This window comes from Harmonia axyridis, chromosome 2 (assembly GCF_914767665.1).
Source record: "Harmonia axyridis chromosome 2, icHarAxyr1.1, whole genome shotgun sequence".
Taxonomy (NCBI): Eukaryota; Metazoa; Arthropoda; class Insecta; order Coleoptera; family Coccinellidae; genus Harmonia; species Harmonia axyridis.
This window is the reverse complement of record NC_059502.1, coordinates 37,786,703-37,802,814: the sequence shown is the minus strand read 5'-3', so window position 1 is coordinate 37,802,814 and position 16,112 is coordinate 37,786,703. Positions and strand designations below refer to the sequence as shown.

Genomic DNA, 16,112 nt, shown 5'->3' with positions numbered 1-16,112 from the left:
CAACAGTAACCTTCTTCTCTCTCGAAAGACGTTCCATTCATTGAATTCAACTTACAAGGCAAACGGTTGTACAATTTAATGCCCATAAAGCATAGTAAGGACCCATATTCAGCTGTGCGCTATCTAGAAAAGGCTATGGTATCAGTATGGCGTGTATCAAACCCATGAAAGTCAGAACATAAGGGTCTGACATAATTGAGGCAATTAAGAATGTAAATACATGGAAAGAGAACCATACTATATTTACCGAAAATTGAACGACTTCAATCGCATGGCCGAAGTCTGAATATAAGTCGTACGATACGCTCCTGAGAAATGAACACTCGACTTGACACCCCCGAGCAGCCCAAATAACCACGTTGTAATTTTAATGACTGCAAAACAATGCTGTAACAAATGATCAGTAGCTCCCCGACAGTAAGACAACTCCTGAGACGTAATAAGGCATAGGCACTATTCTGCCTCCCACAAAAATGATCGATGTGGAGATGCCCCCTAAAGTTTCCGTCCAAATACAAGCCCAGAAACTTCACGTTCTATACTCGAATTATTTTAATTCCGAAATCTAAATCTTTATCAGATTGGGAATGAGTGAATTTCTGTGGCATAAATCAATGAAACACTGAACTATCGTTTCGCACAGCGACTTCGATTCCTGCCAAATTTTCGCTCTAATAACGATAGAAGTATCATCAGCCACCATTATCAGTATATAGGCTACCACGTATGCAGGCAGATCATTAAATAATAAGAACAGAAGCGGGCCCAGAACATATCCCTGAGCGACACCCATGTTGTTGGTGTACTCATCAGATGAAACGTCATTCAATCTAATATGAACTTTTCGATCAGTTAGAATTTGACCCAATCAAGAAACAGCCCCCTGAATCCCGAATGATACATTTTATCCAAAATTAAGTTATGTTGTAGCGTGTCAAATTGGCAGTTAAAAAAAAATACCCGCCACGTAGTCCGTACATCTCTATCGAGACAGCTGTAAAACAAATTCGAAAAATTCACATCTGGCCGATTGGGTCGACCTGCCATGCCTGAAGACGTGTTGTTGATTCGATAATATGAGATAATTTGTTGAATGATAGTACATGCGACTATACAGGGTGTTTCATTTTATACCGAACAAACCTATATAGTCATATCGACGACATCGGGAGAATTATTTTTTTCTTATGACATATACCTCGTTTTCGAAGCATAAGCGAGATACAGGGTGTGCAAAGTCATTTCTGACCAATATTCTATTGAGGGTGGTCAGTTATGTATAACCTTTGAAGTTACGATTTTTAGTCAAATCAGAATATTTTTTAGTGCTCAATTCAGAAAAGGTAAAGAACCTTGAAAAAAAATTCAAAATGGCGGAAAACCTGCAACGTTTGACTCCCCACAGAGATTCATTGAAATTACAGCGAATTTTTTTTTTTCGTTTTTTGATGATTGTATTCTATCATCTGAAATGTTTCGACAATGCAATTTCGAAATTTTGCCCCTTATAGCCCAAACAGCTCTTTTTTTTTCAATTATGGAGGACCCAAGGAGATATTTGGATGGCCGTTTTGAAGGAACCGTTTGATATTTTTCAATTCTGTTGTCATAGTCGTGTTAGGTATAAAAAAAAGTATGATCGTGAGAAATTTCATCAATTTCTGCTGAAATTTTTTTAACGCCGTAGACATGTAGAGAACAATTTTGTTCAATTTTGTAAAAATTTTTCCACGGAAATTCTTATAAAAATGAGTTGATTCAGGAAATGAAATTCAATTCGGCAACCGGGAAAAAAATTCTCAAACGTTGCAGGTTTTCCGCCATTTTGATTTTTTTTCAAGGTTCTTCACCTTTTCTGAATTGAGCACACAAAAATACTCTGATTCGACCAAAAATCGTAACTTCAAAGGTTATACATAACTGACCACACTCAATAGAATATTGGTCAAAAATGACATTGCACACCCTGTATCTCGCTCATGCTTGGAAAACGAGGTATATGCCATGAGGCAAAAATGATTCCCTTGGTGTTATCTACATGATTATATAGGTTTGTCCGGTATGAAATGGAACACCCTGTATATGATCTTTTTGACAATTGGCTAAGGATGGAGATAGGTCGATAATTTTATATCTTGGGCGTCCCTCTATAATCCTCGCCAATCATATCAGGACCTGCACTACTACGATTATTCAAACAGCAAATGGTGGATGAAATTTCCTCGGCAGTAGCGGGAAAGAAGAAGAAAATACAATTGCAAGGTGCATGAACCAGACAAAAAAATGCCAAAATGTCGAAGTATAGAGACAACATTCACTTCAATAAAATATCCAGCAAAATCATCTAAACCTTCTGGGGACAGGAAATGAGTTCCCCATTGAGCCGTAGTGTAATCTTGCTCTGAGATTTAACTTTGGAAGTATAAAATGTATTCCACCGCTTTTTATTTGTACAGAATATTCATCATTTTTGGCACAAAGGAGTGCTGTATGATTTTATCTCATATGGTACAGATTTTTTTTCTTTGTAGGAACTGCAGTAAAATGGATATTCACAAAGTATGAAACATCCTTTCAAGATATGTATCTTTTCATTCAAATGATGAAGATGAGGAAATATCTGATTTAATGTTCGATGAGTTCTATCAATAATTCAATTGCATTCATCGTGATTATGGAATTCCATATTCACGATTAATGCAATAATAATGAGTTATTTATAATACAAGTGCAGAAGGCATTCTTCCACAAGTTCAAAATAAAGAAGGGGTAGAATGAGCCTTCTGTACGAGTATTATACATTTTTTTCTCTAATTCACTGAATTTCATCTGAAATTGCCCATAAAATTATTTCCATGAATATCGTTTAGTGATTATCACATTGAAAAATGTTGGTTGGCAGAACAGTTTTCTGTATCACAAATTTGACAGATAATAGATAAGTCCGTTCTATACTATTTTATTCCACAAGATGAGCCAGAATGATAGGATTTGCCACAGAATTAGAGAAGAGTATATCCAGAATTTTGTCACTTGAATAGCGGAAATAGTGAAACCAAATTAGTGTAGCTTTGATAATGAAAGCACCTGTCACATGTAAAGTAATTAGACATATAAATTTCTATGATCACAGAGTATTATTGCTCTAGTCTATCTGAAAACAGTTGGAATGAAATATTGACTCTAGGTTGGGGTTGCCATACGTCCCGGTACGCCGGGACATGTCCCGGTTTGGATCATTGAGTCCCCGTGTCCCGGTCAGTTATTCAATTGTCCCGGTCAGAAATTTGACCGTTTTGAGATTCATATTTCCTTATATAGGGTAGGTGAGACAAAATTTGTTTTCATGGAATCTCAACGGATTCCAGTAATCATAAAGCTGAAATACTGTTTCCGTTGCTCAAACATTATTTTTCTGAAACTGAAGGATTGACAATTAAATTATTAAAATTGGACACATGGCCAAATAAATTGTCTTATACAATCACTTTATTTTGTATTGAATCTTTAGAGCGCCTTAATATTTCTATATGAAATATTTTCGCTGTCAGTGCGGATAACTGAAATAGGTACTTACTTCGAAGTAAAATAAAGGCGAATTTTTTTTCATTAGAAGTAATTTTTTCCAAAGACATCATAATTATCGGTTGTCCAGCGCACATACTTCACAATACTGCTTCCACTTCCGCCGATATGATGTCAATTTCTGTGCAGTCTATTGGTCTAAAATTTTCAAATATTTTTCAATATTTTCTGAAAGGGTCGAATGATGAAAGGTTTTCATGAGTACGCAGAAACAACTTACAGTATGAAATGGCAAACGTAGAATTTTATATTTATATGAGAAAAAAATTAATTGGAAAGGCCAAAACCTTGAAATATATAAATGGGCTAAAAAAATGGCACCGAGGATCAAGCCTCAAAAAAAGGGTACCATACCTATTCGTTTATTGTTGCGACTTTAAGTTGTTTTTATTGCGAGTTGATATTATTTTTGTTCTTCATAAATTATTTCAGTGGATATGTCTGAATAAATCTCATTTTTTGGGGAATGTGTTATAATTCAACTACATAGTGCAAAAACTCAATAATCCTATAGAAACTCTGGATTATCAATAAATGAATATCTCTCAGATGAGGTTTTAATTTTTGAGTGGTATTTTAACCTATTTTTGTGCCACTTGTCCCGGTCGATGTTCCAACATTTATGGCAGCCCTACAGTCTAGGTATAACATAAATTCATAAAATCTCGAAAAGATCTTGAATTATTGAATTTGGGAGCATAATCATGTTTGGACGTTACCCTTATTTTTCTCCGTAAAATCCAATGCAATCATAAAAATATAGGATTCTAATTCGAAAATCGAAAGTTATGATCAAATTTTGTTCACAATATTTGGAACACCGTGTGATGATATTTCTCAAGTTATGCACGATATTCCTACATCATTCTGGTTCGAGAAAGTGAATCGAGTATACGCATAGGATATCCACAGTAAAAATAATTCACGTAATAGTGACTCTGTAAATTCTCTCTTTATTTCAGTTTTTTTCAAATATTTTGAAAACTATGAGGACTAACGCAAAAATTTCAATAAGGAATAACTGAGAAGAGAAATCTTGATAATATCTGAGATATTATCAATTATTATTATTATTAAATTGTATATATTTTATTTCTTTTATAACCAGAAGGGCCGGAGATTCGAAAATATTTTAGCTGAATAGGGCATCATGAAAAATGTCATATACACCGAATTTTCTGATTTCAAATAGGCCCCGTTCTTCAGAGATGTCTAATAGGCAGTAGAACTCGAAATACCCTGTATATCCAATTGAATATGGAAATTTGAACCGATAATGATGAAACTGTGGTATTATTATTCAAGTAGCTCCAATAGCTTTCGAGAAAATCTCCATATCAATTGTGAACAAAAAAAATTGTCCGCTCTGAAACTGTCACAGTTTCAGAAGGAATACCATAGAATATGTTTCAAGATTTGAATGAGAAATAATAAACCAACATACTGTGAAATTCCACGCTTTTATTTCATCATCTTTACTACCACTATCAACCTTTGCAGAGTACGTAAAATCGGTACCTACTCTAACCACGGAGTTTCATTCTCCTTCTCATTCTCATTTGTTTTCGTGCCGAAATTTGGCTGCAGAGAACTGAAAAAGACGTAATGTGGAGAGGTCGGTGAATCGCGTAGCTGCCGTCAAATTTCAGTCCGATATTATAGCACTTTTGCTGATTTAATGCCTTGTTTACATCGGCTTCCGCGACTCTCCGCTCCCTTCTCGGCATCCTCGAAAGTATGGAATGAATGGTCTGCGGGAAACTTGTTTTGTCGAGGAAATCGATAAGACAGATCGTTCTCTCTATTTGCGGAACTGAATTTCTCCCCTCTCAGCAAGACATATATCAAGTTACAATTCTTCGGGATCTACGAGTGCCAATTATGAGACATCACCGGATTATTTAAAGTCAAGGGTTGTTCCTCAAAAACTCGAATAAGTCTTCAACATGAATAACTACCTATACTTCAGAATTTTCAAATTGTTTCATCTTCAAATGTAGAATGTCCTCATCGGGAGGGTTAATTTTTGTATGAATGAAGGTGATTTACCATTAAGTGAATTCCCAATGGTTTCTAGATCGGCAATTTCAATCATACAACCAGCTGTTCAGAAGAAATGCCTACAAGTTTCAACTTTATTTTGAAGTTTTCATCAGGACTCTGAAATGAACAACAAGAACTACCTAAAATAATATCATATAAAGTATTATTGTAGGTAGTTCTTGTTGTGCATTTCAGAGTCAGAGGTATTGTTAATTTGGAAGAAAATATAAATAACATCATATATAATATAGACTTTCATGTTGATAAAGGAGATAATGGTGACGTTTTATTTCTTAAAACTAATTTAGAAATGAACTTGTTAGAAATCAATCCAAAATTGGAGCGAATATTTACAATTTCCTTTGATAATCAATACTATTATAAAAATTCAACCAAAACTTTGCTGATGTATTTGAAAGTATTGGATTCGACTTCTATCATACAACCAATCAAAAACATTCCATTTGCTTTACAAAATTAATTCGAAGATTATTTAGAAAAGTTAAAAAATTTAGACATCAAACAATAGATACAGAGTGAATGGCACATCTGAATGGGTGAATTATTTCCTCTTAGTTTAAAGGCTGTTAGTGGTATGACGCTATGTCTAGCTCCGAAAGAGCATAATGAGGTTACTGTTTCGCAATAATTTGAATTTCTAATAGATCAAATTGCTACAGATCTAAAAAATTTAAAATTTTTCAGTACTTCAGACGCTATCAGTGCTTTCTGGAACATAACCCTTGATGGCGAATCTAGTAAGTTATGAACATTTGGCACTCCGTTTGAAAGATTTCGTTTCAAACGCCTACCATATGGCATAAAAACTGCTAATGAGGCATTCCATTGATATTTTCAAGAAATTTTCGGAATTAAAGGTGTAAAAATGTATATCGATGATATTTTTATTGATGCGGAATATGCAACAAAAAAATATGAAACATTGAAAAAAATTTAGGAAATCGCACGCAAATAAAATGTTTGATTCAGACTGAATAAATGTGAATTTTGTTTGAAAAGTATTGAATATTTTGGTTATGTTTTTGATGAAAATGGCATTCAGATAGATGCAGATAAAATACAAGCTATTGAGATATCAAGATTCCCTCAAACAAAAAAAACTTCGAACATTTTTTGGCGTAATTACACATCCAGAGAGATTTATTCAACTTATCAGATAAAACATATCCATTCAAATTCAGAAAGGATAATGGGAGAAATAAGAATTTTTCTTTTCATAGAAATAAATGAGTGTTTGTATTGTGACCACAGGTAATGGGTGTTTTTTTTTCGAGGTATATAACTTTAAGTTGGCATTACTGTTCAAGATGGCTACCGATTTAACAGCTGTCAAGTGATTTATTCTCAGTTTGGTTTGGCAATTCATCATGAATAGACTCAGGCCTGAACAACGCTTGCAAATAGTGCAATTTCATTTCGAAAATAATGGTTTTGTGCGGAATACGTATCGCGCACTACGTCCATTTTATTTTGTTTAGCGATGAAGCACACTTCTGGTTGAATGGGTACGTCAACAAACAAAACTGCCGCATTTGGAGCGAAGCTTATCCTCAAGTGTATGTCGAAACACCGTTACATCCAAAAAAACTGACTGTTTGGTGCGCTTTATGGGCTGGTGGAATCATTGGTCCGTACTTCTTCAAAAAAGATGATGGCCAGAAAGTTACAGTCAATGGTGATCGGTATAGAGCCATTATTACTAACTTTTTCATTCCTGAATTGAACAACCATGAATGCTGTCCAGGAGCTGTGGTTCCAACAAGACGGCGCAACATGTCACACAGCTCGTGCCACAATCGATTTATTGAAAGACATCGTTTGGTGACCGCCTAATTTCACGTTTTGGACCTGTGAATTGGCCTCCAAGATCTTGTGATTTAACACCTCTAGACTACTTTCTGTTGGGCCTTGTAAAGTTATTGGTCTATGCGGATAAGCCACAAACCCTTGACCATTTGGAAGACAACATTCGCCGTATTATTGCCGATATACGGCCACAGATGTTGAAAAAAGTCATCGAAAATTGGACGTCCAGATTGGACTACATCCGAGCCAGCCGTGGCGGCCATATGGCAGAAATCATATTTAAAATGTAATGCCACAAGATTATCTTGCGGATAAATAGAATTCATGTCAATCGAATAATCCATCGTTGTTTTATATCAATTCAAAGTTCTATAGTTCTAAAGAACCAGCCTTTACATGGTATAAAATATCAAACTCGTTCTCTGTATATTCCACTGGTTCAAGAAAATAAAGCGAATAAAAGTGCTTGACATAACCAAATCATATTTATTATGAAATATATATTTAACCATATAAAAAAACAAAAAAACACAAGAACATTTGATTTTATTTACTTATTATAAAAAAAGTCTTCTGTTTTTCTTTATAAATATATTAACTTCATGAGAGCTAACCCATTCAGTCTTTTTTACTAGTTTTATCTCTCAAGTATGTTTTGAAAAAAAAAGCTTTTTCAAAATCACTTTTTGAAATTTAGTTTATTTCTTTAAATCGATTCCTATGAATATATTCAGGAAATAAATACCGGGGTAGTACTGATACAACAGAGTACTCAAATTTAAATTTATGTGTGAAAATTAATATGCAAAAAATGAAAATTTTCTCCTTTTCTGCATTTTTTCAATGTTTTATCATGAAATTTTGGTGGCAAACCTCAGATTCGAATTCTGTGCCCCAGAAACAAGGAAAATAAATCGAAGAAATCAAAACTATCCCATCAACTGGGGGTTTGAACCCCCAAACCCCCCCCTGGCTACGTCCGTGGAAGCATAGGATTGAGCGGAAATTTCAAAATTTCAATCAATCCATTTTTAGTAGAAGATGAGTAGCCATAACCAATCACCCAGGAACACTTTGATAAACTTGGTCAAGTTCGAAAATTCTCTAAAATTGATCTATCGAATGCTCATTTAAAATTATTATTACTATTTTTAGATGATGAATCTACCAAACTAGAAGTTATTTCCAAACACAAAAGTTTATTTAAATTTCTTAAGTTATCATTTGGTGTATCGTCAGCCTCGAAAAAGGTGTTGTATTGTTATCACTGGCAGAAATAGAAAAAACATTTAGATAGACTCAAGAAAGTTCTGATGTCATTGGACTAATCAGGTTTAAAAATTGGAATTGGAAAAATGTAAATTTTTTGAATCTTTGATAGAATATGTAGGGCATATTATTGACAGTGGGAATTCGTCCTTGTCAAGCCAAAGTTGAAGCCATCAGGAAGTATGAAGTTACAAAAGTTGAATTTTTTTTTAGGTTGAATGAACTAACAACAACAACAAACGCTATTTAATAAACCATTATTGCAAATTTTTACAAAATTCATCTTCAACGTTATAACCATTATATTCCTTTTTATAAAAGAACTATATGAATGTAATGTCAAATTGCTTTCAACAAAGTCAGAAATCTACTTACATTGAAAAATATATTAATTGCTTATAAACCCTCACTTCCTCTGAAGTTAGCTGTTGATTCATAAGAATAAGGAATTGGCGCTATTTTGAGTCATGTTGTGGAATATAAATCTGAAAAACCGTTAGAATATGAAACACGTTCGCTTGATGAGTCAGAAAAGAAATATCCACGATTCGAAAAGAGGGATTAGCGATTATATTCGGTCTTTGCAAATTCAATCAGTACGTGAAAGGTAATAAATTCATAGTAGTTAGAGACCGTAAGCCTCAATTTAACATTATTAAATCCGCAAAAAAATCACCACAATATGCTGCTATTCGAATAATAATAATAATCCATTTATTTCACATATTACAACCACATATACATATGATTATGACTGTGAGACATGTCCCACCCTTAATAAACTAACATAATTTCAGAAAAAAATATTCAGAGCAAAGTTATATAACATGAAAATACAGAGAAATAAAATTTCATTCGAAAATATGATAATAGTACTCTGACAAACAGTATGGCTCTAGTTCTAAACGAAAAGTTCGAACTTGTTTTTTGAAAATCTTTTCATTGTTGATGACCTGCAAGTTTTGAGGTAATTTATTGAAAGCCGATATACTGAAGTGAATACATCCTTCCTCAGATTGAGACAGGCTATGATGGGGGAGTATGTAGTATAGGTTTCTTTCACTACGTGTTTTCAGTCTTTCAAAAGTACTTTTATTTTTATACATATAGGAAAACCATCAACTCGTATAAATATAGGTCTGTCTGAGTGTGGATGTTATTAATTCTAAATGATTTCTACATATTTCATTGTATTTCAATCCCAACATTAAACGGAGAGTGCGCTTCTGGATGATGAATAAGTCGTTAGCTTCCTTCCTTTTTCCCCAAAATATAAGTCCAAATTTAAAACGGATTGAAAATTCGAGAAATATATAGTTTTCAATGTAGACATAGAAATTTGGTAAACGCGATGGTACTTAACTTCTTATCGGCGAATGGAACATTGTCTGGGGTGGTTAAGTTGGATTTGGATGTCTTAAACATGATGGCATTTGTTTTTTTTTTGTTCAGTATTAGTTTGTTATCCTTGAAATAATTCATTACACGAAAACTGCACCCCTGGAGTGTTTGAAACAAAAGTTCTCAATTTTTTTCGCGTATCAGAAGGTTGATGTCATCAGCAAAATTTACGAGTCTACAATTTAGGTCTTTTATTGTCTCATCAAAATCATTAACGAATATCAAAAATAAGATAGGAGCTGCAACCCCCCCTTGTGCGATACCTATCGATTGTAAAGGAGTAAGTTCTGAAAGATAACGAATACCTTTATTTTCAATGACAACCTTTCGTGTCCTATTCATGAAGTAGGATTCAAACCACTTGAGCGCATTTCCCCTAATCCCAAGTAACTCCAATTTTCTCAGCAAGAATTTGGGAATTACAGATTCAAAAGCTTTTGTCAAATCCAAAAATATACCTATTATTTGTTCTTTGTTTTCAAATCCTTTTAGTGTTTCTTGCGTAAAGTTATGTATAGCCGAGTTGATAGATCGATTTTTCAGATATCCATGTTGACAGTGGCTAAATAGATCATTTGAGTGAAAGAAATTTGTAATCCTATCAATCATTGCTGTTTCAAATACTTTTGAGAACGATGATAACAAAACTGATCGGTCTATAATTTTGAATTTCAGTAGGGTCTCCTTTTTTGAATATGGGTTTGATCAAAGATAATTTCAAGCTTTCTGGAAATATTCCATAAATTAAGGAATTATTTATTATGAATGCCAATGGTTCACATATTTCTATGGCGCAAGATCTCAATATGCTTGAAGGAATTTCGCATGACCACTGCTCCATTTATTTTTCAATCTGCGTAAAATGTCATGTACTTCAAAACTGAGTACAGGACTGATAAAAAAAGACTTACAATTTCTTTTGATTTTCGAACACGAGGCATCATCATAATCCACCTTACTGGTTTGTCAGACACTGGCTTAGGAAAAAAAATATTGAATTCATTTACTGTATTTTTCAGATTTCCGCTTATTTGTGAATCATATTTTTTTTTATACACTTTAATGTCATTGACAATATTCCACACAACTTCATTTTTATTTTCCGCTTTTTCAATTCGACCAGAATAAATATTCTTTCTGAATTCAATTAGTAGTCGATTATACATATATGTAGTGATAAGATATTTCCGTTCAATATGTTTGAAAATTCTGAGGGAGAATATTCTATATACATATTTGAATTTATTCGAACGCGAAAATTCAATTGATGCTATCTGCACATATGTCATATGCACATTGTAGATTATTTAATATCTTTAGTATCGAATAACCAGTTTACCAGTACCTTTACATCGCATATTGTTGAAATAATTTGAAATAGGAATCATACCACCCCAATTCACAAATATTTAACATACATAGGTTGTTAGGTGAATAACACGATTTTTCAATACGTCACATTTTTTCAAGTTTGAAATTTTCAGCTCCAAGAGACATTTCAGTCTTTTCAAATTATTTTAACGGACATTTTGAATAGGTAATTCCAAAAGGATGTAAAAATAGAGCTCAGACATTCCTCACGACTATATCAGATCATACAAGGAAAGCGAAATATGACGAATATAAACTGCGTGTTAACAACAGTATCAGAGTTCATTTTAATTATGTCTGCCTGTCTGTAATCACGAAAACTATAGTACGATGGGACCTTTAAAATCAGACTAGGGCTTCCGTAAATATGTCCGTTTGAATTTTTTTTGTTTCACTAATCATTGAAAAATATTAATAGGATTGGGATGAAATGTTGCGTTTATATGCGGAATAACAATTTCATGTTGACTACTGAGAACCATAGAAAATCAAGAAGAATAAAAAATAACCCAATATTTCTGCGACCACTCAAGTTATGTTCAGTACCATAGATCGAGTAGTAGTTTTGCTTGTGATATAATAACAGTTTCAAATTTTGTGCCGAATTCTGTATTGATAGCGTTGCCAAAACCTTAAGAAATTCAATCAGAATATATATAAATAAAGTTAAGCTAAGTGGTTAACTCTTGAAGTCAGAATCTTCAATCGTCAATTAAAAAAAGTATAATACGCCCATAACAATTTATCTCAGATATCCAGTAGTAATTCATGATACATCTAATTTCGATTACTTATTTCTTTTCATTAAATCAAAAACAATGTCAACAATATGGATGGAAAGTTTTGGAAAGACCTAAGAATTTTCTATCAATGTGACTATCATTTTGAATGGAATATAATTGAAAAAACATACCTCCACTTTCTGAAATGCCTGAAATTCAAAAAGAATATTATTAATTCTTCATTTAATCCCAACGGATAAAACTAAACAAAAACCAAGAAGAGTTTCTGAACTAACTCAGGAAGACATCCAAGTGCGATGATCTCCAGAATGGAATACAGCGAACATAAAATAAATCCCCTTAGCTAAAAAGGACAAAAATAATACTAACCTTAAATCCTCCAATGACGCAGCTAGATCGCGTAATGTCGCGTTGGCGGCAGCTTGAAAGCACCCACACCGTTCGCCTATCGTTACAATCTAACATGCTTTGGCAGTCTCCGTTTGAACGCGCACCTCGTACGCCTTTGAGGCGGCGCGAGTGCTTGATGACCACGTGCTGACAGGCAACTTGATTCAGATATACGAGGATGTGAGATTACTTGAAAATTCATCTATCATTGGAATAGCTGGCTCGCGTCCAATTCGATTGTCATTAAAAGGGGGCCTTCTGGCCCCTGATGAAGGACTTAATTTTCCGAAGATGACATAATGGAAGCTCGGCCTAGAACTTATTGCAGAATGGCTCATCCGAAAGGAAGAGTTCATTAACTGCAATCGATCGAAGAGATGTTTGAGAAAAAGTTTTGGGAATTTGTCATTTTGAATGTTATTGTTATATTCGAATAGGGGAAGTCTATGAATGACATAACACCTCACGATAAGATTCTGGTTATAGAAGCTTCTGTCCGATGAAAGAAATAATAAAAGATAGAACTTTTACTCTGGATTCTGTTAATTTTGTCATGGAACATCATGCAAACTGGTTCGAATTGAATCTCCAAATGAGAAGGTATAATCTCAAATGTTGTAGTATCTTTTCTGAATGACATATGAGAATAGTACTTATTTTGGCATCAAATGAAAGTGTGAAATTCGCATTGACTGAATTAACCTTCATTAATATCCGAAATGTTTCAATTATATATAATGTGATTTCAATTGTTTTAAAATAGTTTTTTTTTCAAACGTACAATAACAATGTCTTTTCTCGACTGACAGGATCATCGAAAAGTTCTACTTTTCCTCCGCCGGAGGGAAATATACTTTTCCCTCCGTCGGAGGGAAAAGTGGTTGATACGGAAACGATTGATTAGTTACTAAGGACAAGAATGAATAATTCTGATTCAGACGTCATGTTTATTGACCAAAGTTATATTGTACAATTGATTAATGTTGCATTATGAAAATTGAAACCATATAGTAATGGAAGCCGCCTTGGTGGCAGCAGTAGGATGGTTCCTGACTTCCAAAGCTAAGGTAACGGTTTTGAATCCCGGCAAGGGCATGGGATGTCCTTAGTTTGTCACAAAAACAAAAATTGTCTAGATTTAAATGTAGTATGACTGATTAGTATGCAATAAAAACGTGTCGAGACTTGATCTGTGTACATACCGAAAAATGGTGAGCACATTAAAGAGAGGAATGAATGTATTAATATAGTAATGGAGGGTTAGAATTATGTTCAAAAGTTGATGGCTTAGTGTGGTCGAATTTGTGGAAGAGAAAACTTATTCGATGTATTGTTGTATACTCAACCGATAATATAATATTAATTTTCGAAATCGAATTATTCGAAATGACAACCTTTATTAAAATCTTTGTCAAGAAAATATATTCCAAAAATATCTGAGGTTTTATAATTTGAAGACATTGAAAAGTTTTCGAATTCCTCAATGTCAAGATATGTATATCATCCTCAATATTATCACATCTTATCTTTTTATTTTAGCTGAACTTTGGCAGGACATAATTTTGGGTCAAAATTGCAGGTAATATTAATTATCAGATATTCTGGTGCATTCAGAAGAATCGAGTTGAGCAGCATAACGATAAATAATTATCTACCTCTCACCTACTAAATAAAGCAGAAAATATGATATCCTTGAATTGAGATGGAGGATGGAAGGGCTCTTCTGTTGCTGAAAGTTATGTAGAACTGCAGCACAGAAAAACTGGATATTGCTGAAATTTTGGCTAGCTATATTCCTGCATCAAGTAGCCAAATTTTGAACGTTCCCATTATAAATACAATTGACAAAGGTTCTACAAACATAACTACTTCATACCTGAATTATCATTCAATGCAGGGATGTATTATGCATTCTAATGTAACAATCAGAGTTTTCAATAATTGTACTTTCAAAAATATGGACTGAGAGTTCATTCAATCTTCAAATTATTATAGAATGAATAGAATATATCAAAACAAATCTCATTTATTTTCATAAAATCACATATTAACACAATTGCATTAATTCTTCTTTAGTAATCAAAATATAAGTGCATTAATATTGTTGATGAGAATAATAATTATCTCAATAATTCATTCTGAATACTAATGATATTTATGCTAAAATTGTTAGGTTAGTTATAATACAATATTTTTCATCAATGCTTTTCGATAACTTAATCGTAAAGGAAACATTGTAAGCAATATTCTTCATCAAAAATATTTCTAATTATTTCAATGCTTTTGGTTATCCATACAGCTATTAAATATTTAAAAACGTATGTGTGGATTAGTATTTTCGATTTTTTTCACCCTGGAGAGTTCAACAATTCTGCAAAATAAATGTAAATAGTAACCATACGAGATGTAATAATTTTGCTTGATTCTACCTTCCATTTTATGAAACAACTTCATCTATACAATTGAATAAGTTCGAGATTTGATAACACAGGATCTACTTGATATATTTTTATTTAGCCAAGTGTGACGTGTCGACCTTGAGTAAGCCGGTCACAAGGCTAAAATTCGGCTCGCGACTACACTCAGTGAAGATGGGAGTGAGTTCTTCAAAATTAGATGGACGTTAATAATGGGCGCCAGGTAGAGATATGCCTGTCTTAAGAACAACTTGCGTACTCCTCTACCAGAGTAGAAATGAAACAAATCACTCAAGTCAAACGTTTAATAAAATTAAAATTTCTGCAGTAGTTGATAATAAAAAAATAATGAAAAAGAATTCTCCGAATTACCAAGAGCCAGAAGGGCTTCCCGAAAACTTTACCTAATACTAACAAATGCCAGAAGGGCTTCCTATAAACTATAATCAACAACAAATGCCAGAAGGGCTTCCTATAACCTATAATGCCTAAACTAATCCTGAAAACAGAATCTTTATATCAGCCTACACTCGGCTTAGGCTAAACCTAAAACTTCAGTACCAAAACTAAACTTAAACGGAGTTCGACAAACTCCAACTAAACCAGATAACGAACCAGACAAATAACCAAGGTAAACAAGAAGATTGACCTCAACCACAAATACAGTTGTTGTGATAACTGTCTGGTATAAAATAGCTGGTTGCATAAGGTAATAATAAATTCCAGTTACAAATCCCGAAGAGATACACAATTATTATAGTTGTTAAGATAAATGGCCAGTTAGAGAAGTGCAATTCACCGCAAACTGTTTACAATTGCAACAGTGTATAATAAGCATGAAACAACCTTTATTCAATATAACTTATAACTTCAATATAACTATCAATGGATAGAAAATTAATAATTAAACCCGTTAACTCCTATTCAAATGACTGATTTACTATCAGTACACTAAATAGTTACTTCCAAAATTAAATCTCAATACAATACTCATCAAAGCCAGTGCAAGCACTGGTTACCTGATGCAAAGTCAATATTGAAGGTTGACAGCAAATCTAACAGTGAG

The 16,112-nt window shown here is 33.5% G+C and overlaps 1 protein-coding gene across 11 annotated transcripts in view; it reads right to left on the bottom strand.

The window, feature by feature from the left end:
- Positions 1–12,758, bottom strand: part of LOC123672359 (glutamate receptor ionotropic, kainate 2-like) — a 528,220-nt gene extending 515,462 nt beyond the window's left edge. For 3 of the 11 annotated variants that reach the window (XM_045606445.1, XM_045606449.1, XM_045606450.1), the window contains exons 1-2: positions 12,609–12,755; positions 12,410–12,427 (exon numbers count right to left, since the gene is read on the bottom strand). The gene's annotated coding sequence lies outside the window, so the exon portion shown is untranslated. Of the gene's footprint in view, positions 1–12,409; positions 12,428–12,608 lie in introns of those variants that run through there. The other 8 variants (XM_045606440.1, XM_045606446.1, XM_045606444.1 and 5 more) reach the window with 6 other exon arrangements.
- Positions 12,759–16,112: the final 3,354 nt, after the last annotated feature.